Raw genomic sequence first — 23,914 nt, forward strand, 5'->3', positions numbered from 1 at the left:
TGGCATCACTGTACTGCCTGGAGTACTTACATACATACAGGGTGAGGTACTTACTGACACACAGGGTGAGATACTTACGTACATACAGGGTGCTGTACTTACATATATATACAGTGTGAGGTACTTACATATACATACAGGGTGAGGTACTTACATATACATACAGGGTGAGGTACTTACATATACATACCGTGTGAGGTACTTACATACATACAGTGTGAGGTACTTACATATACATACAGGGTGAGGGACTTACTAATACAAAGGTTGAGGTGCTCACATACGCACAGGGTGAGGTACGTACATACATACAATGTGAGGTACTAACATATACATACAGGGTGAGGTACTTACATATACATACAAGGTGAGGGACTTACATACATACATGGTGAGGTACTTACTAATACAAAGGTTGAGGTGCTCACATACGCACAGGGTGAGGTACTTACATACATACAATGTGAGGTACTAACATATACATACAGGGTGAGGTACTTACATATACATACAAGGTGAGGAACTTACATACATACAGGGTGAGGTACTTACTAATACACAGGTTGAGGTGCTCACATACGCACAGGGTGAGGTACTTACATATACATACAAGGTGAGGGACTTACATACATACAGGGTGAGGTACTTACTAATACACAGGGTGAGGTAATTACATATACATACATACAGGGTGAGGTACTTACATACATACACGGTGAGGTACTAACATACAAACAGGGTGAGGTACTTACATATATACACAGGGTGAAGTACTCACATACATACAGGGTGAAGTACTCACATACATACAGGGTGAGGTACTAACATGCAAACAGGGTGAGGTACTTACATAGAAATACAGGGTGAGGTACTTCTATACATACAGGTTGAGGTACTAACATACAAACAGATTGAGGTACTTACATGCATACAGCTTGAGGCACTCACATGCATACAGGGCGAGGTACCTACATACATACAGGGTGAGGTACTCACATACATACAGGGTGAGGTACGTATATACATACAGGTTGAGGATCTCATATACATTCAGGGTGAGGTACTTACATTCATACAGGGTGAGGTACTAACATACACACAGGGTGAGGTACTTACATATACATACAAGGTGAGGGACTTACATACATACAGGGTGAGGTACTTACATTCATACAGGGTGAGGTACTTACATTCATACAGGGTGAGGTACTAACATACACACAGGGTGAGGTACTAACATACACACAGGGTGAGGTACTTACATTCATACAGGTTGAGGTACTAACATACACACAGGGTGAGGCACCTACATACATACATGGTTGGTTACTCACATACAGGGCGAGGTCCTCACATACATACAGGGTGGGGTACTTACATACATACAGGGTAAGGTACTAACATGCATACAGGGAAAGGGACTTGCACATACATATAGGGTGAGGTACTCACCCAATGACATACAGAGGCACCTATGCACTCCCATTATACCAATGTAACTCACTAAGAGGTGGGGACTTCATACATGATGGTACTCTACTCACACACTGACACCCGGAAGCAGCGAGGTACTCACAGCACTCCGGTGCCCGCTGGCACCGCGAGCACGGCGTCCAGACCCAGGTGCATGCAGCGCACGGTAGCCTTGAAGCAGAGGCAGCGGCAGGCCCGCGTCCCTGGGGGCAGGAGGAGCAGCAGGGGCAGGAGCAGCAGGAGGGCCGCCAGGGGCCAGCACTTCGCCCGCATGGTGCTGGCGGCAGCCCCCGCTCCAGGTCTGGGGAACAGCCGGACTCCGGGACTCCCAGCTGTGGAGAAGGGAACCCAGACCCGGCACATCTGGGTTACGTTACATCCCTTCCCCGCCTTCACATTACTGTTCATAAGACCCTCACGTACAGCCCGGCAGGCTCCCTGCCCGCCGAGCTATCCACCCCCAATGTCTGGATTTAATTAGCCGCCAATCTCCCTCGACAATTTGCATGTCACCTCCCTCGAACTTCGTCCCGTTACCTAGCACGCCCAGCGTATTACCCCAAACTCTTTGAGGAAGCGGCCTCTGCCTGGAAAGTAGAGTTTGGATGAGTAAGAGGCTGGGAGAGAAAGGGGGAGGGGGGGCTAAAGGGGGGATGAGGGGGTGGGGGGGGGGGGCTCAGCTTTCATGCCACTAAAATCCCAATGGTCATGTTTTACAGCAGATGCAAGTACGTGTTACGCAGTGGGGAGATGCGTCTCAACATCCAGGCACTTTAAAGGGTCGAGAAAGGGGTTTCCCACTTCCCTGCGCTATTCCACTTCCATCAGCTACTCCACAAGTAACAAGGGTCTAAATCCGGAGCCGCAATTCATGCTCCAGACCCAGGGCTAAAGGCCCCGTCTAAGCCACTCTCCGGAGGTCGCTGCGAGCAGCTGCTGTCGCTAGCGCCTAGAGACCTAAGTCTGTGCTAAGTAACCAGACGAAACTCCACGGCTGGTGGGAGTGGGCTTTAGCGGAATCATGCACGGTACATCCGCTATGGTGCACACACCCTTCAACTTTACGGGAAAATGGGCTAAGTACGTTTTTTCAGTGCTTAATTTGTAAAAAAAACGACAACAAAAAAGCAACATGGGAGAGCGAGGGGATGGGAGAGGGTAGATGAGAGAGGAAGAGCGAGGTTCAGAACTGCGCACAAAGCCTCCTCCTCCCGCACGGCACCGCATGATGAATGCCGCAGAGATAAAATGTCACGAATTTTAATTCCGCGACGAGCGCAGAATGATTTTAAAATGAGAGCGAGAAAGCACCGATTTTGACATTTGCCCGTCCCCTGCTGTCTCTCCTCCCCGCCCCAACCCGCGGATTCGTCATATTTCCAGGTGTCTCCCATGCCTCACAAGCACACTTACCAAAACCAGACAGTACTGATGCAGACACGGGACGCCTCCCCAGTGGCATGGATGCACTGACTCTTCTTACGTTGACCTGGACATGCCATGGTCTGGGTACTTCGAGGCCAGCGTGCCCTCTATGGCCCTGTTAGGCCCGTCGGCCAGTACTTCCTTGGACTCGTTTGTCCAGGCCTGTCCCGCCTCTGACAGCTCATCCCAGCCCGAGCTCCCTCCTCGCCCCAGGGCAGGAATGTGGCTGGCTGTAATGCCGGGGATTTGCATGCAGCACTCCCAGTGATTCGGGCAGAGAAGCCTGTCAGTCACCCCCGAGCCGGTGGCATCAGAGGCGGCAAGACTAATTGTGCGGCGAGATTAGAAGCCTCTTCGTGTTTACATAGGACAGGCGAGGAAGGGGGATCGCCGTCGACAGGGAAGGCGAGCGCCACTGGGGACAGCTGAGGGCTGGAAGTCACCTGCCTAAAGAAAACAAGATGTGCGCGCGCACTCATGAAAACGAAACTTAGCGTGGGGGCGGGACTTCCGTCTTGTGCGCGAATCAGCACCCACGGAGTTCCTGGCCAGAGTAGCAGTGGTGACGCGGGGCTCCCATGCCCGAGGGAGAGCCCTGCGGAGGCTACAGAACACCGGGACACCGGATTGGCGGTAAGTGGGACTGTATTCGGGAGCGGGGGGGGGGCGCGTGTGTGTATGTGTGTGCGCACGCGTGTGTGTGTGTATGTGTGCGACGGCGGGGGTGTCTCTGTATGCGTGCGTGTGTGTATGTGCGCTCGTGTGTGTGTCTCTGGTGAGGTAAGGGGGGGAGCGTGTGTGTATGCAGTGTATGTATGCAATGAGTGTGTGTGTGTGTGTGCGCGTGTGTGTATAAGACGGCGGGGGTGGGTTCTCTGTATGTATGGGTGCGTGCATGGGTGCTCGTGTGTGTGTGTCTCTGGGTATGCGCATGCGTGTTGGAGCTTCCGAGGCAGGAGATGGGCACGGCGCCGTGCACGCCCACGAGGTGCAATCTGCGCTCGTGCACCCTCTCTTGTCCACATTCCCAAACACGGTTGACAATAGGTCTAGAAGCAGACAGCAATCAAAGCTTCGCTTTAAATGCAGGTCTGCTCGACCTAAAAAGGATATAGAGGGCTTACAATATTGCAACGTTGTCTAATGAATGGATGTCATCGTACACAGCACATGTACGATATCATATACTCTATGTGTATCGAGATCCTCAAACAAGGAACAGGCATCTCTCGCACAACAGTTCGCTTTGGCTATATAATAATTGCTAATACCATTTCTTCATGCCTGCTTTTGCATGCTTCTTTTTTGCGCACATTAGCTCATTTAAAGCTTTGCCTGTTTAGATCGCCTATGCTTTTAGGAGAAAATTGCCCTGATTTGCCAAAAACCTTTCTACATCTCACCAGAGTCGCAGATAGCTTGGCCTCAGCAAGCAGCTTCATGACAACTTTATCTACAACTATTTGTAAAGTGTGTTGAGAGAAACTTTTTTTATTCTCAAATAAAGGCGGTAGAGCTGTTTGTATTCAAGTCACAGTGTGTTTAAGATGTGCAAAATGTACATTTTCAGCAATATTTCGCCACTAATGAGCACTACAATGGCTTTAATAAAACAATGTAATGACAGAAAAGCTGGTGATAATGTAGAACGTGTAAGCTCCAAGGCAACCATGAGAGGCTGACATGAGAAGCAGGGCCACTTATGCAATGCCTTGTTGCAGGACTATGTAAAGGCATGGGCAATCGCCAAGCGCAAGAGTGCAAACACAATAAACAAAAGAAAACTGAAATTTCCACAGCATTTTCAATATTACCCCCTTAAGTTAGGAAAATGTTGCCTAAATGCAGGTTTCAAGAACTTTACCAACTAAGCCCAAAATGAAGATGAAGAAAAAAGTTGTTATGCTAATTCGAAACAACTATCAGTTGAGAGCGATATAAACTTCAATAACATCATTAAAATGTATGTCTAATTCTAAAATCACTCTTTTTATTCTCTGCTGAAGTTTGTTGCAATGCATGACCAGTGTCTGAAAACCTTGAGCTTTTTATTCTGCTCCAGAGTCTTTTTGGGAAGGTTAAAGGGCCTTCTGCTAGTGCGCTAAGGTTCAATGTCCTCCTATCAGCTCTTGACCCTGGTTGCATTCACATTTAGACTTGGGTATACAATTTTATCAAACAGTAGTGCGAAGGTAGAGAAGGCAGTAATTGAAAATGTAACACAGATTGTGTTTCTTCAGTCTGTGTCTCTATTAGCTTAGAAGGTCTGTTGAGCAGAGACACCTCCAACTCTGTCACTGAGTCTTCCAAGATACTCGACTTATAACAACTGTTCTGCTACCCAATCTAGAGCAGCAGATGGATCACCACATTTGGCAACAGTGATAGTACATGATGGAAATATGGCTGCCCAGATCCTTGGATTACCCATGTCAGGGGGATGGGTGGACAGGATTCTTGGTGCCTTGATTGTTGCCACCTTACCCCTCCTCTCTTCTCCTTCAAGGTAATTGTTTGAGCGCCATGCCTTTGTTCAAAGTTGACAGCTGGAGTCACGTTATTGAAACCTCTGGCCACCTCCTAAAATACCTTAGTTAGTCTTTACCCCCTAGGACCCCTCTCCCTTGTACTGCCTTGGATTGGAATGAGCCTCACTACCTCAATGTCGCTCCATTTTCCCTCACTATATTCCCCCAATTTGCATCACTGCTAAGATTGTTTAATCCCCGCCAACAATCTTAGCATGTTGTAGTGACTGCACAAATGTTTTCTCCCGCCACTTACCCCTTCCTCCCTGCCCACTTGTTTCCCAGTGGAGTGCAAATAACATTAGACTTCTGGCACCCTCTTTGTAAGAGCATATGAGGTGAAGGGTAACTCCCTGTCATATCTCCCCAATTTAGGCCTTTTATAGACTGTAAAGTGTTGTAGGCTACAACCACTTTCAATTCTCCTTCACCACAACCACAACAACCCACTCCACTGATACTTTACCTGCTATTAGAAATGGGGGTTTCTAGTTGGCAATGGTTTGCACCTTTGTCCAAGTAGGGACCCTTCTTCCGACTTAGGGTAAGGGGGATACACTTCTAAAATAACCCCTGCTCGCCCCTATGGTACCTTGGCATGAGCAGACAGGCTTATCTCAGAGGCCATGTGTAACGCCTTTGTGCACACATACAGTAATACAGTGAAAGCATTACAAATGAACACCACACCAGTTTAGAACCGAAATGATAAAAATCCTCAATACAGTAATCAAAATGTACTTTTTAGGAGGTAAAAACAGTTCTGTCCATAGCAAACTATAGATGCGGTCACTTTCAACACAAAGTACCTTGGATGCGTCAAAATCATGAACAAAAACAACTGCAGGGAAGGTGATGCATCGGTTTCTTATGCACAGGGACAGTAATGCGTTTGTTCCTTACTCCAGGGGAGGTGATGCATTGGTTCCTTACTGCCTCACAGGGGAGGTGATGCGTTGGTTCCTTACTGAAAAGGAGGTGATGCGTTGGTTTCTTACTGTGCGGGGAGGTGATGTGTGGGTTTCTTACTGTGTCCCCAGTGCCCTTGGAGATTTGGCACCCCAGTGTGATGCATGAGGACTGGGGATGCGTTGGTCTCTCCAGCCATAGTTCCATGATGCTTTGGTTCTTGCAGCAGCAGAGCAGGGCCTGCGCCGGAATTGGTGCGGTGATCTCGGACTTCATTCATTCATTCAGATCATTACTCTAAAGGCAGCCTAGGTCTATTCAGCCCAGCCCTGACTCATTCAGGAAAGGCAGGACACATCAAGCCCCCAGTGGCTGTCTACAGTGAATGCGCATTCCGGCACCTGTCACTCCAAAGCCAGACAGTCAATACACAACCCAGCAGAGGCACACGGGATGGCTAAGCAAGAAAATACCCACTTTCTAAAAGTGGTATTTTCAAACACAGAATGTAAAACAAATCCTTACTAAAAGATGCATCTTCATATTTTGAGTTCAGGCATACTAAACTTTACCTCCTGATCTTTCCACAATGGGAAGTTGTATTTATAAGATGTTATAAATAAACTACCATTCCATCCTATGGGACAGATAGCCTTTCAAAAGTTAAAATGAAATTCACTGTAGTTCACTATCAGGACATGTTACACACATCAGGACATGTTCTACCTTTCACATAAACTGCACCCTGGCCACAAGGGTACCTTGGGCCTACCTTAATGGTGTCTCACATGTAAGAAAAGGTAAAGGTTAGGGTCTGGCAAGTCACTTGCCAGATTGACATGGCAGTAGAGACTGCACACAGACACTGTAGTGGCAGGTCTGAGACCCATTTGAAAGGCTGCTTGTGTGGGTGGCACAATCAGTGCTGCAGGCGCTCTGAGGAACCTGTTTGTCTGGGCGGTTGCACGCTCACCTTGCTTTCCCTGTTCCACTGATCCTTCCTGGCTGCCTTATTCTCCCTCCCACCGCCGCAGCACACCATCTAGCGGCCGCCGGGTGGAGGGAGAGGACTCCAAACACCGTGATCCTTTGTGGCTGCTGACGCTAACTCGGCGCCTGGAGGCGCTTAAAATTGACGAGAGCCCAGGTAGAGCGGGCGCTCTGAGGAACCTGTTTGTCTGGGCGGTTGCACACTCACCTTGCTTTCCCTGTTCCACTGATCCTTCCTGGCTGCCTTATTCTCCCTCCCACCGCCGCAGCACACCATCTAGCGGCCGCTGGGTGGAGGGAGAGGACTCCAAACACTGTGATCCTTTGCGGCTGCTGACGCTAACTCGGCGCCTGGAGGTGCTTAAAATTGACGAGAGCCCCGGTAGAGCGGGCGCTCTGAGGAACCTGTTTGTCTGGGCGGTTGCACACTTACCTTGCTTTCCCTGTTCCACTGATCCTTCCTGGCTGCCTTATTCTCCCTCCCGCCGCCGCAGCACACCATCTAGCGGCCGCCGAGTGGAGGGAGAGGACTCCAAACACCGTGATCCGTTGCGGCTGCTGATGCTAACTCGGCGCCTGGAGGCGCTTAAAATTGACGAGAGCCCCCGCGTCGTGGGATTGCGCGCGGGCAGCGCCGGGTGAAGCCCGGGCAAAGGGCGGGCCTTCAGTGGCCGTCCGAGGCCAGACGAGGCTGGGCTGGGCCACCCCCCTTATATCAGTGGACTCAGATACTTACAGTAAGCTTGCAGTATCTCCTTAGTGTCTTTATTAATTAGACATATATTAAGTTGCACTGTGTAATACATAGTTCTAAAATATTCCCTTATGTTATTTTGCTTCTTCTATTAATTTATTTCTTCTTCCTTAGTTGCATTGGATTTCTGCTTCTGCAAACATATTGTATAGGAACATGAGTTCTCGCCTTAGCAAAGGCAGGAAATCGCAGGTGGGAGGGTCCGTCAGAGGGACGTTAGACCAATTTATAACCAGGGCTGCCTCGGTGCTGGAACGTGAAATAGCTATCACGGAACGGCGCCTGTCCTCGGAACACCTATATAATAAACGTTCATCCCTGGGTCCCATCCAGCTAGCCATCACCCCACCCGTTGACAGCACGGAAAAAGATCTATCTGGGGACATTAGCATTCCCTTACAGCTACAAGACAAAACAGACCCAATCAAATTAAATAGGGACCTCTACACAAATAATCCAAATATAGATTCACTACTAGAAATCACATCTGAAGAGTATTCACCCATAAATTCCCCGAAGCACATCCCGAGAACGAAAACATATAATAAAACAACAGGACCAGCAACTATATCAAAGAAAAGAAAGCCCAGGGGGAACAGCTATAACGGTAGATGTGCAAAAACACCAAAAGTACTTCTTAGCCCCCTAAAGAATTTAAGAACAGCTGTAAGGAAGACTATGTCAGATTATCTTCCCCCACCCTCTCACCACACCCAAGACCTAATGGGAAGTATTGAGCAATTCGTTAAATCTCTCCTACTACCTCTTGTTGAGAGGGTGAAAAGAATGGCAGAACAACTGGGGTCTATAGAAAAGGCAATTGCAACCAATAATCATTTAACCAGGGAATTGACAACCTACAGGCAGAACCAGCCCATACACATCATACCATCAGGACGACACCAACAAACGAAATGAACAGTGAGGTTCCACCATCTGTCCCCGATGAGAACATTCTGGACCCTCCGATTATAGAGAAAGCCATTTCGACTGTCAGGGGAGTAAGAGCGGGAGGGCAAGTTAATAAACCAGATAGTTCCCAAGCATTCGCCACTAGGACGCCCCCTTCTGCTAAGAATTTAAGAGTAAACGCGCAAAAAATAGACTTGCCACCGGAGGCGGCACTGTATGTTGTCGTACTAACTGGGGTCCCGGAATTGGAGGTTGAAAAAACTGAAGGTTATCAAGAACTTAAAAATAAAGTTGTATATTGGTTGAGAAACAACAGGCCACTACCTCCTAACATCAATGGCGAAATCCTTCATGTAAGAAGACTTGACTGGCTGGGGCACAGACCAAAGGACATAAAGGGGGACGTTATTATCATCAACTTTAGGGACCGTAGAGTAATTACACACATTGGAGATTGGTACATTGAGAGATGCGGGGAGGAAATTTCTACACGCGACCTCAGCTATTCCTACCCTCAATCTTTATGGACAAATCTTCCTAGATCCTGGATCCCATATAGGTGTAATCTTAGTTATAACATCCCCACCTTTAACCGTTTTTCCACGCTTTCCAGTTTGGAAGGAGTAGATTGACTCCCCAACCAGCTGCCCAGGGACCACTATACACTTAAACAACTAGAAATGCCAGTGGTCCCAAAGGCTGGCCTTCAAAGTGAACTAATTAATCCAACGGACTCCAAGAAAGCATATGTGGAAATAAAACCCTCTGAATGGGCGAGAGGCAACTCTGAAACAGGCAGTAAACAGATCCGGTCAATAGAAATAGTGCCAGTGGCTCCTCCCCAGGAAAAGGCTGTGGAATTTAGATCGTATGCCGATTCGCGATTGAAATCGGTTATAATGGCATCGGACAAGAATTCAGGCATAGATAATCCCTCGTTTGGGATACTTTTCCGGAACATAGCCGGACTTCGCCCTAAGGTAGACAATAGTACCTGGCTGGAATTTATTCAGAATTCGGGTATAATATGTCTCCAGGAGACATGGACCACCACCAAAATCCATCTGGAAGGCTATAAAACTTACTTTTCCTCCACTCTATCTGTAGCATCTGGCAGAGCAAAAGGTGGTTTAATTACATATATTTCTAATCTGAAAGAGGGACTGGAAATAACTCCTATAAAATTGGAGGCCAATTTCCAGATACTTAGTCTTTGTTTTAATAAAGCGGACACAGTTCTCTTGGTAAACTTCTATAACAACCTTCCAGATGGAGAACTGTTAACAGTATTGCGACAGTTGCGTCTTCAATTATCTGTCCTTATAAGGGGACTTGTAAAAGGCCCAACAATAATCTGGGGTGGCGATTTTAACCAGCATCCATGCCATTATAGTAACCCTATTCTGTGTGGGATAGCAGACGAAAATGATGATCCAATAGCCCATTTTTCTTATTCAATTATTGGAAATTGTCTAAATGAAATACTTTCTGATTTGGATCTTGTAATCGCTAAAAAAAGAATGCTTCATCTCCGCTGCTGTATCCAACCTTCCTTGGTAGGGGCAGGCAGAGCACCATGGGTTTTATCCTCATATCTAATATAGCTGGTAAACGTGCCACAAATTTTGCAACATACATAAATGTACTGAGTGATCATTGTGTGCTTAGTATAACATTCCGACCGCTCTATAAGCACAGCACGCAAAGCATAGTCAGTGCATTGAAGCAAAACACCCTTCATCTAGATAGACTCAATGGATTCGGAAAGTCGATCCTCCAGAGATCACCAGGAGAGTTATAAACATAGCATTACTTCCAATTCTTAAATGTTTAGATTTGTCTACTCCAGATGAGGAAGTATTAATTAATTTCAGGGTGGTCTTAAATGCAATAAAAGAGGCACTTTTTGAAAAATTAAAAAACATTCAATCAAATAAAAGGGGGTGGTTCAATCATAGGTGCACAGCAGCCAATCCCAAATTGAAAATAGCCCTGCAAAAATCGAATAGGGTCCCTCAAGAAATAGCAATTCTTAGGAGGGAATACAATGCAGCGATTAAGGAAAGGAAACCCGAATTAAAACAGGTACTATGGGATCAGCTACATAAAAGTTGCACACCAAAAAATAGCTCTGCCTTTTGGGCATTGGTCAAATCCCCATACCTAATTGACAACAAAGATTTGCCTACCATTGACGTGGCCATAGAAGAAACGGTTTGGGTGGAGCACTTTTCAAAGATCTTTGCGAAAGGTCCAGTTAATTAATATCAGTGGGGAAGAAATTACAACTTTAGCTCAACCTGCACCTTCTTATCCAATTGTTTTAGATATTACTATTGAAGAGGTAGTTCAGGCCCTGATATCTAGTAAAAACGGTAAGGCCCCCGGCCCCGATGGGGTACTGTTGTGCCTTATGTTATCTCCTTGCTTGCTGCTCAGCCAGTATGTATGTGATGTCTGTGTGAAATGCTGAATGTTGGATGACAGAGTGAATAGAATGTTAGTGTGCCTGGTGTGGATGTGGAATGACAGTTGATGAGAGAGGGCTGAGCAGTGACCATCCTGCTCCTGGTGGGGTTTTCCTCCTGTACATCTTACTTGAAATAAAGAGCTTCAAGAATCTACTTGACCATTCATCATTTCATACACTACATTTTGGCGACGATTGAAGAACTCACAGCGTGCTACATCCTATTTACAAGGTACCTTCAAGCAACACTACCCTAAAGAGAAGAATTCAATTAAGGTAAAGGACTTTTACACTTCTAAACTTTTGTTATGCTACCTGACACTTCGAAACCCCACCAGTGACCCCGCAATCGGTCGCCCTAAACTCTCTTACAAGTGCCAGATCTAACTCTAGGTCACAAACCCAATTGTTTGACCTTTCAATTCAAATACTGTTAAGAAGAATGCCTAACAAGTAAATTTCACAAGGCTAAATTAAAGTCAAGTACTGTTAAGACACTCAGAGACTCACTTCCTGCAAAAAAAAAAAAGGGAAAAATGAGTGGCTTTCTTTTAAAATTCAGATGTGAGGAAGTCTGAGAGGAAGAAATTGTGTCCTATAAGGAAAGTACAATTTGCTGTAAACCTTTGACCTAACAAGTAAATTTCACAAGGCGGTCAAGATTATTTACACAGCTAATAACAGCTAACTAGACTATTTCAAACTAATACTTTAACAAAAACTTACAGTACCTTTAACTGAAAACGTGTGTTTTACTTAGCTAAAACCAGTAACGTGAAAGAACTGATTTACTAAAGAAGGCTTGTCATTTATTTGGCAAAATACGTTTCTGAGACATTTAAAACGTCGTGTGATGCAAACTACCTGCTGTTGACATTGAGACCTACTGCCTCTTGGAGCCCGTTTTCAGTTGGTGAGGAGTTCCTTTCTCTTCACTTGCCTCTTCATTATGATGACGCATTCGAACCCTGTAGGAGGGTATGGTGATCAGCGTCACGTGAAGGCAAGGATTATGGCAGCTGACGTCTTTCCTCTGATGCAGCATTACGCTGGTCAGCAGCAGCGCTCCGTTAGCCACCCGGAGCAACGTGAGGTACGTGTCACCAGCAACGTAAGGAGCGCGTCTCCATCTTCAGCATACCAACGCTGACAGTTATTCATAAGCGCTACTATACGTGTGACCATCAGTTGCCTGTAAACCTGAAGTGCAGTCCTTCCAGTAGAATTGAACTCGGAGGCAGGGAATCGAGCCTCGGTGTTTAATCAATTTCAACTGAGCGCAGTGTTAAGTTCTGGAGTGCAAGCACTGTCATTTGCTTTCAGACGTCATTGTTGACAGTGCACAAAAACAGTGTCTGAAGGAAGCGCGATCTGCAGCTCAAGACATTTATTTAAAAACACACACACTCTGTGCGCATTGAAGGTGAAAAGCAGAACACACAGAGATTACAGTGTAATAGTTTGTTCTGTGACTTCATGCTATTTGATTGATTTTCAAATGTTTTAGTTAGAGTCCTACTGCCATCTTCTGGATTTAGGTGGAACTTATCTTGTTTTCACTCCTTGAATGTCCATGTTACATGGGGCTCATATTCTTATCTGCTTATAGGTAGTGCTTTAAGGATTTCAGCGAATATGACTGTAAGGCTTTAGTTATTGATACACCTATTTGATTATTGATTATTTATGTTTGTTTATACAGGTTTTTAAGTAAATTTGTTTGTTTTGATGATTTATACAGCTTTTCGAATAAGTCCGTATTACGTTTACGCTTCATACAGTCATTTAAATAAGTTTGTATTATGTTTATGCTTCATACAGTAATCCTAGTCTGTATTTCTTCCAATACCTTATACAGCGATTCAAATGAGTCTGTTTTACGTTCATACAGCAATTTTAGTAAGTCTGTGTTTCTTTCTATGCTTGGTACAGCAATTCGTGTGAATCTGTATTACTTTCAATGCATTATACAGCGGTAAGTCTGTATTACCTTGATGATTTAATTAATTGATTATTACTTACAATAGTACAGATTTTGTGGTGCAAATTTAGGTGCATGTTATCCTGTAGCGTTGTTCAGAGCTGGTCTCTTTACATTTTCAGTGTGGGGTGTGCGCGCGCCCTTTTCACTGTTTTTACCCTACGTAATCTTTGTACTGTGCCTTCTTTGTAGTGGTTATTCTATACATACATTGGTACTATTGCATTTTACAATTTCAATGTTCCCAAGGGAAGGGGATGCGTTTAGCTATATTTGCCTAGGTTGCGTTTAGCTATATTTGCTTAGATTGCGTTTAGCTATATTTGCTTAGGTTGTGTTTACCTATAGTTGCTTAGTCTATTTTATTCTGGTCTTACTTTGTAAATACTTATATATTGCAAGTTTTATCTTTTGCTTCCTCTCGTATTGCTATGTATTATATTATTGTGTTTAATTTCCATTGAAGAAAAGGGGATATGTTGTGCCTTATGTTATCTCCTTGCTTGCTGCTCAGCCAGTATGTATGTGATGTCTGTGTGAAATGCTGAATGTTGGATGACAGAGTGAATAGAATGTTAGTGTGCCTGGTGTGGATGTGGAATGACAGTTGATGAGAGAGGGCTGAGCAGTGACCATCCTGCTCCTGGTGGGGTTTTCCTCCTGTACATCTTACTTGAAATAAAGAGCTTCAAGAATCTACTTGACCATTCATCATTTCATTCACTACAGGTACCAATAGGAATATTTAAATCAAACTTAGATCTGTGGGCCCCATTCGTGACTAGGATACTCAAGGCATCTTGTGAGGTGGGGCTATTGGACTCATGGTCTAAATCAATTATGGTCCCTATTTTCAAAAAGGGGGACCGTCAGGAGGTACCTTGCTATCGCCCGATCTCACTGCTGGACTCCCTGGGCAAAGTAGCGGGTAGAGTCATTCTTGACCGCCTCCAGCAGTGGGCGGTCGATGGCGGGATTCTCTCGGACCTCCAATTTGGATTTTGGGAAGGCTTAGGGACTATTGAACAGGCCCTAAACCTGAAAATGCTACTAGGCAAATACGTAAGTGCTAAGGCAGGTTCTATGTACATGGTATACGTAGATCTGTCAGCAGCCTACGACTGCGTCTGCCATTCCTATCTTTGGTCCATTCTATTGGAAATGGGGGTGGATTTACCACTGGTAAACTTTTTGCGTGAATTATATTTTAACGCATCTGCTAGGGTGATGTTCGGGGTACAGGGCGAGTTAACCGCACCGTTTGGAGTGGAGAGAGGCGTCAGACAAGGTTGTGTCTTGGCTCCCTTCCTCTTCACACTTTATACCAACGGTTTGGAGAGGGACATGATAAAAGGGAGCCGGGATCATCCAATAATAAACAACCGTCCGATTCCAGCCCTACTCTACGCCGACGATGGGGTGATACTGGCCTGTACCCCCATAGAACTACAGAATGCGCTGAATAGATACTCCCAATTCATGGGTAATCTGGACCTACGCATAAATATTAAAAAAACTTTTGTCATGACAGCAGGACCGGGGAAAAAAAGGATGAAGAACATTTATTTAGAAAAAGAGAAATTGGCTACCACAGATCAGTATCCATACCAGGGAATTATTATTGACCACAGACTCAATTGGAAACCAGCAGTTCAGTCTAGGAAAATCCATTTTATGAGAGCAACTATGGCCATGGTAAACGTTTCCAAAAAACTGGGAAAAAGGCCCACGGTAGAGCTTCTACAGATATATAAAGCTAAATGTCAAACAGTTGCACTGTACGGGGCTGGTGTATGGGGGTATGTAAATACCAACATTTTGCAAGTGGTCAAAACGCCTTCCTGAGGTTTCTATTAGCAGTACTAAGGAGCATAGCTACTTTCTCATGCCATACGGAACTGGGGATTTCACATATAGCCAAAATACAACCACTCCTTCTATGGCACCGAATCTGGTCTTCAGATAAAAATGTTTTTACACAGGGAATCATTCTAGATTGTATGTCTCTGGATCACTCTCATAAAATCGGCTGGCTCTTATATATAAAACGTTTTTTGAATGACCTAAGGTTGGAAAAATATTATCTTGTGCCATCCTCAATTCGGTCACTATCCAGGAAAGCACTACAAGTGCTGTGCCTCTCACACCTAGAAGAATTGAGGATAACTACAGAGGCCATTAAACCATCTGTACAACACTGTATGGCCTTTCAAACCACTTTTTCTATTCAGCCTTATTTAACTCACGATTTTTCAACGTTTGAGAGATTTCTTTTGATCAGATTTAGGTTCAATATTTTTCATCGTTTGGTTGCCTTCCCAAAGAGAAATAACTGGGATTTAGAATTACCATCATGTCCGTGTGACAATATTTCTATTCAGGCAACCATTCACACCCTATTTTTCTGTAAATATTACATTGAACATAGAAAGTTCTGGATGATCCCGATACTAAAACTTATGGGCATTAGAAGATGCCGTCCGGCCTTGCTTTCTTTACAGTATTTGGGTGAAGAGTGGATATCGAAGCATATCGTCAAGTTCCTGAAATGTATTTTTCGACATCGATTAAATCTGTAATAAACAAACCGATTATGCTAGTAAAAAGTGAGATGATGTCCCTATCTACGGCTTTATGTATAAAGCCAGTACTTTTTTTAAGAAATGCTATATAGATTATATAGTAAATATGGCTTTTTAGAATTTTATATGTTTTATAATAATAGTTTTTTATATTGGCAGTATTTCGTTTTAATGTAGAATGTGAAAATGAAATTTACTTGTGACAAAGCTTTTATGGTTTTTTTCATGATAAAAACGGAATAAAGAAATACTTGACTTGACAGTGCTGCAGGCTCACTAGCAGCATTTCACTTACAGGCCCTGGGCACTCACCATGCACTGTACTATGGACTTAGTGGTAAGTCAAATAAGCCAATCATGGAAACACCAATCCATACTCACAAATTTACAGAGGGAGCAGTTGCACTTTGGCACTGATCAGCAGTGACAAAGTGCCCAAAGCACCTAGACCAGCAAAAACAAAATTCATCACACAGCAAAAATACAGGAGGCAGAGGCAAAAATACAGGGGGGGGGGACTATTCCAAGGATACCAACTAACACCTACTTATCTGCTTTCTTTGTAGTAATGCTCTGCCATTCTTACATTTTCTTTGAAAACCTTGTACGTTACCTTTGAGCTAGCCTTGCTCTGTAAATGATTTGCTAAGTCCTGGTAGTGTGATCATATCCTATCAACCCTGTATTGTGATTGCTTTCTCGTGAAACTTATTTTACAGACATTCCTCATAAAGTATATGGACGTTGAGGGTCACAAGGGATGTATGACGTTACAACGCATACTTTTACCACGCCTACCATTACCACGCATTTTTTACAACGCAGGATCCATGACAACGCATACCATTACCACGCATGTATTTACAACGCATATACCTTTACAACGCATACAATTACAAAGTAAGTATTGGTAAGTATATAATATTTTTTAATATTTAATTTAATTTAAATTAATATAATGTAATTTAATTTAATTTAATTTAATTTAATTTAATTTAATTTAATTTAATTTAATTTAATTTAATTAATTTAATTTAATTTAATCAATTTAATTTAATGTAATTTAAATGTAATTATATTTAATTTTTACACTGTACCTTTTTACCCAAAACTGACCCTGAACCCAAAAAATACCCCTTTTACCCAAAAACTCAAAACTGACCCTGAACCCTAAAAATACCCCTTTACCCAAAAACCCAAAACTGACCCTGAACCCAAAAAATACCCCTTTTACCCAAAAACCCAAAACTGACCCTGAACCCTAAAAATACCATTTTACCCAAAAACCCAAAACTGACCCTGAACCCTAAAAATACCCCTTTACCCAAAAACCCAAAACTGACCCTGAACCCTAAAAATACCCATTTACCCAAAAACCCAAAACTGACCCTGAACCCTAAAAATACCCCTTTACCCAAAAACTGAAAACTGACCCTGAACCCTAAAAATACCCCTTTACCCAAAAACTGAAAACTGACCCTGAACCCTAAAAATACCCCTTTACCCAAAAACTGAAAACTGACCCTGAACCCTAAATATACCCCTTTACCCAAAAACTGAAAACTGACCCTAAACCCTAAAAATACCCCTTTACCCAAAAACTGAAAACTGACCCTAAACCCTAAAAATACCCCTTTACCCAAAAACTGAAAACTGACCCTGAACCCTAAAAATACCCCTTTACCCAAAAACCCAAAACTGACCCTGAACCCAAAAAATACCCCTTTACAAAAAAAACCAAATAATATTTTTAATAAAATAATATACTTACCAATACTTACGTTGTAATGGTATGCGTTGTAAAAGTACCTGCGTTGTAAATACATGCGTGGTAATGGTATGCGTTGTAATGGATCCTGCGTTGTAAAAAATGCGTGGTAATGGTAGGTCGTGGTAAAAGTTGCGTTGTAAAGGTTGTATACCGTCACAAGACATGATGAGTTGCCTGCTTCTATTGCTGAAGTTGCACATTATTATACCCTATATTCCGATTGTTTTAGTGTTACACTCGCATCACAGCAGTTGCTGACATCTCTTCTGTGAGATGTAGGTGGAGCAGAAATGTATTGGGGGAACAGTAAACCTGGATGTATGCTGCATGACTTGCGATGCAATACATGCATTCTCCATGTGACCCACAGAATACAGATGAATGTGTGTGTTATTTTTTCTTCCAGCAATGTCATTATTAAATAAAAACAATTTCATACTTTGGGGTTATAAATGTGAAAACTGGGTCATGCAGAAGTCCAGGTTTTCATGCAGAAGTCCAGTTTCATGTAACATACATAATACTATAGTTCTCATGAGAATTAAGGTTACTTTGCAAGGAAAAGGTTTGCAACTTTGTACACTCCTCAATGCACTCACTTCGCTGCTGTCACTCATGAAAGATCTGCATGGACCCTACACTGTGGTTGTTTTACAGTTGTACTTTCATTATTGCGTTTGACCATATCACTTCTGGCCTGACACTACATTGTGACTTTTATTTAGGTGTACTCATGTCAAATCGGCGTCGACCTTGCTTCGTGTTTTTTTTAACATTATGCATTTATTAACTGTTATTGCTCAGGATGTAGCATCTGGGTCGACCTTGCATGGTGATTTTTTTGCTCCTACTATGTGTGCCATGATCTATGATTGTGGGTATGTAACTGTTACCACGCAACTTTTAGCACGAAATACTTTTACAACGAAACTATTACCACGCAGGACCCTTTACCACGAATACCTTTACAACGCATTACACTACAACGCTGATACTATTACAACGCATACCGTTACAACGTAAGTATAGGTAAGTTTATCTTTTTTTAAAACATTTATTGGGGGTATTGGGTTTGGGTTTTGGGGTACAGGGGTATTTTTAGGTTTCAGGGATGGGTTTGGGTTTTGGGGTACAAGGGTATTTTTAGATTTCAGGGTTGGGTTTGGGTTTTGGGGTACAGGGGTATTTTTAGGTTTCAGGGATGGGTTTGGGTTTTGGGGTACAGGGGTATTTTTAGGTTTCAGGGTTGGGTTTGGGTTTTGGGGTACAGGGGTATTTTTAGGTTTCAGGGATGGGTTTGGGTTTTGGGGTACAGGGGTATTTTTAGGTTTCAGGGCTGGGTTTGGGTTTTGGGGTACAGGGGTATTTTTAGGTTTCAGGGTTGGGTTTGGGTTTTGGGGTACAGGGGTATTTTTAGGTTTTAGGGCTGGGTTTGGGTTTTGGGGTACAGGGGTATTTTTAGGTTTCAGGGCTGGGTTTGGGTTTTGGGGTACAGGGGTATTTTTAGGTTTCAGGGCTGGGTTTGGGTTTTGGGGTACAGGGGTATTTTTAGGTTTCAGGGTTGGGTTTGGGTTTTGGGGTACAGGGGTATTTTTAGGTTTCAGGGCTGGGTTTGGGTTTTGGGGTACAGGGGTATTTTTAGGTTTCAGGGCTGGGTTTGGGTTTTGGGGTACAGGGGTATTTTTAGGTTTCAGGGTTGGGTTTGGGTTTTGGGGTACAGGGGTATTTTTAGGTTTCAGGGTTGGGTTTGGGTTTTGGGGTACAGGGGTATTTTTAACATATATATTTACAAATTAATCAATAAAAATTAATATAATTAATTAAAATATTTAATATTAAAATAATAAATTATTAATTAAAAAATATATTAATAATAATTACATTATTTTAACATATTATATACTTACCTATACTTACGTTGTAATGGTATGCGTTGTAATAGTACCTGCGTTGTAGTGTATTGCGTTGTAAAGGTATTCGTGGTAAAGGGTCCTGCGTTGTAAAAATTGCGTGGTAATGGTCTGCGTGCTAAAAGTATGCGTGGTATCAACATATATCCATGATTGTGCACCTGAGCATTCATTTCTATCAGGGAAGTCCTCACTTCTGACTTTAGTGCATTGTTACCCTACAGTCCATTGTCGATCGGTCTCTGAGAGTGGTTTGTTCATGCGTTACACTCAGCCTCCTGGTCAGTTTTTAACTGTTAAAGTTGTTCTACTGTTGTGTGATATGAATGTGTATTACATTAGAGGTGTTATACAGTTACATTCAAAGATTCTGGCCGCCTGCTTTTCTCCTTTAAACTTCCTTCACACTCCCATTGCATCCTTCCACTCCCTTAATGATCCACTACGGTCTCCCCATTCTCTGCGTCTTGTCTTAAGAATTTGCAGCTACTATCTGTGCACTTGGAGGTAGCACCAGGACTCTATACCTCCTCCACTCCAGTCTACAAATTCTGCTACTCATCCAAATGATGATGATTAACCTACTAATGGAAAATATATACTGAATGGTATAGTTGTGGCTAAGGGCCAGATGTATGACTCTTTTTTGCAGCTGCAAACGGCAGAACCTCCCATTTGTGGCCGCAGAAAAGGATAATAGCATGGACAAATGCTATTTTGCGAGTCACGGACTCACAAAATAGTATTTGTGACTCTCGCTGTTAGGAAGGGGGTCCCTTCCTAGTAGTGAGTCAACATGCTATGTACTAGTTTTAGCGACTGCATTTGCAGCCGCAAAACACTTGCAGTTTACCAACTACTTCAAGTTGGTAGTAAACCACTCGCACCCCAGAGGACCCTTTCCCCTTTGTGAGTATGTTGGAAAATATTTGTTAAGACCAGGCAGTGGTCCTAGAGACCACTGTTTTCCTTAAAAAAAATGAAACTGAAAAGTTAATTATTTTTTTTATTTTTTAAATGCATCCTGTTTTCCTTTAAGGAAGATGGGCTGCATAAAAAAAAAGCAGCTTTATTAAAAAGCAGTCCCAGACATGGTGGTCTGCTGAGCCCAGAAGGCCACCATTCTTGGGAGGGCCTGTCATTCCCAATGAGCTCGCAAATTGCGAGAGGCTCATTATTATTTATGAGCCTCGCAATTTGCGACCCCATTGGGAAACACAAACAGTGTTAAACACACTGTTGTACATGCAAAATAGCGCCTCACAAATTGCGAGTCGCAAATGACCCGAAATTTGCGATGTGCTATTTTGAAGGTCGTATATCTGACCCTAAGAACTTACATGGGCCAAAGGAGTTGAGGTTTCCTTCCTCATGTGAAGGAGTTGATAACATATCTTTCTTTATTCAGTTCATTATCTTAACAAATTATATCTCTGTCTATCTATCTATCTATCTATCTATCTATCTATCTATCTATCTAGCTATCTATCTATCTATCTATCTATCTATCTATCTATCTATCTATCTATCTATCTATCTATCTATCTATCTGTCTGTCTGTCTATCTATCTATCTATATATCTATCTATCTATCTATCTATCTATCTATCTATCTATCTATCTATCTATCTATCTATCTATCTATCTATCTATCTATCTATCTATCTATCTATCTATCTATTGTAAACCCTGCAGCAATGTATGCATGCATTGTTACCACAGTGCAATACAATGTACCACTCACTCTACCACACCAGATCACATTAAACAGACCACATAGCACCCTATGCACACAATCAAGCAACAAAACCAATTGTGGGCAAAGTGTTGTCATCTCAGCAGCATTTTCATCTTCTGCCTACAAACACACACACATACACACATACAAGCGCACACAGGGAACATTTCATGTTGGTATCTACATGATTAGCGATGCAGCTCTGTAGGACATCCCCAATGCAACAAATTAAACAAAAACGTTATGTTGCACACATACACAAAGGACAGAACAATAGCACATTATGGAGTTTATTTACAAGGAGCTTGTGCCGCCATTGCGTCATTATTTTTTACGCACCGGTGGCACTTTCTTTGCTCTATATTTACAAGGTGATGCATCTAGGCAGATGCATTACTTTTCGCCGGCCTGAATCCCTTCTTACCTGCGTTAGAATTAATATATGCAGTATAGGCTATCACTCGTAAATTCCCCTGTAAAACTAATGCAGTGGAATTTATGACTTTTTGGAAAAGTGACACATCATCGGGAAACAGCCGACTGCGCTTGCAGTGCTTCACAATTCCTACACCTCTAAAACCCAAGCACATGAATGGTGCAATGGCTATTGCATAGAAATCTGACAAGCTGAAGTCATTTCCAACAATGTAATCTGCAAGGAAATCACGTCCCATCAACGGGAAAGTGCACACATAAGGTAGGTAACACAGTAAATGTCACATTACACAACAATAATAATTTGTCATCTCACACAATATGTCACACATTGTAGGAAGGTAGATCCCTGACTATGGTTGCCCCCAACTTTTTGCCTGGTGTCTTGCTGGTTTTCTGACTTAGTTGACTTGGGGCCCTGCTATTCAGGGCCCCAGGCCTACTGCTCTCTCTGTAAAATGGATTCCATGTACCCTAGGTACATATCCAATTGGCACTGGGCCCTCTCCAAGTCCCTGTACCCAGGGCTGAGGTACCCAGAAGTCTCCCAGGGGCTGAAGCATGTATTATGCCACCCCTGGGCTGACTAACTAAACTGACACAACTGGCTGCACGACAGCTGGGGCAAGGTGGTGTACTCACCCTTTGCTTTAGATATAGTATACCTATATCTAACCCTAAAATGGACACACAGATTTCCTATCAGTCACTCCTATGGCAGGCCTTAACAATCCTGAAGGCAGAGTGCTTGGAATCGTGTGAGATGGTGCTCTGGCATGAGCTGAGCCTGTCTGCGGCTTTCGGGATCCATCCCTTAGCCGTTTCCATGATATCGCATACCATATACTCTTAAGTGCATTATAATCCTCGCGGTTATATGCCAACTCTGGTATCGCTTTATCAAAACATGTCGAGTAAGGTGTCATACGAATTGGAATACTAACCCCTCGCCAATTCTGGCGACGGGGTTAGCATTCCACCCTTCTAGAGGGACACGACATGTATGTAACCCCTAACCCCGGTTAAAGTCAAACAGAGCCTCAGCTCCACAAAATGGATGCTGCCACCGAGACACAAGTCTGCCCTCCTGCTGCTGGGAGTCCTCCCAGAGCAGGAGATAAGGACAAAGGGTTTCCTGCCAGGGGCGGTGCCAGCACCGTCCCAGACAGGGTTTTGTGTATTGTAGGTAGGCAGGGCTTTAGAGGAAGGTGACTGCACGTGGCACCCCGGTGCTCACTGTGCATAGGCTGGCTGGAACCAGTTCCAGGGTCACTCCAGACCCTGTGCTGGGGAAAAGCCCGCCAAGGAAGTGGGTGTAACCACCCCCCTCCTAGTCCCACCCCTAGGGCAGGACTTAGTCGCGTGCCAGCCCCTTTTTACAGGATAAAGGTAGGAACTGGCCCCCTTCCAAATCAGATCATCTTTGAATCCTGAAACTACTTTCCACGAAAGGAACTCAAGACTTCTTCCTAAGATTTCTCCCTTGTGACTAAGGAGTAGTCACCCTGCATCCGCAGGCACCATCTTAAGAACACTGCGGTCTGCTGCAAGTCTCTCCTCCGGATCAAGACTGCCCAGCTCGACGAGAACTGGCTTCCCTGGCACCTCTGACCTCTACCTGCATCATCAGTCACGCTGAGATTCGTGGGTGTGACGAGACCTCGAGGGACCGGCCATCTTCAAGACTGCACGACTTCTTTCCAGCAAGCCCGCCGAGTAATTTCCTGGTGAGTGCTTTGGGGTCCGAGAAGCCCCGACCCTGAGCAGCTCCAGCACCGAAGTGCAGCCTCCCAGCATCTCCACGATCTGCGTGGGGCCCTTCTGCTTTTTGCTGCTCACCGCGTTGTTTGGCTACTAGCCCGCTGGCTTGTGGCCTTCTGAACGACGCCCGACGACATCACTGCTGCTGGTCTGGTTGCTCCAGGCTGGCCCTTGCTCCCTTCCAAAAGAGGAGCACCCCGGACCCTCCTGGTCCACTCAAGACGCCATTTTGAGTCCACCGCGTGGGCTTGAATTAGCCAAGGCTTGTTGCCCAA

This window comes from Lissotriton helveticus, chromosome 6 (genome assembly GCF_964261635.1).
Source record: "Lissotriton helveticus chromosome 6, aLisHel1.1, whole genome shotgun sequence".
NCBI lineage: Eukaryota > Metazoa > Chordata > Amphibia > Caudata > Salamandridae > Lissotriton > Lissotriton helveticus.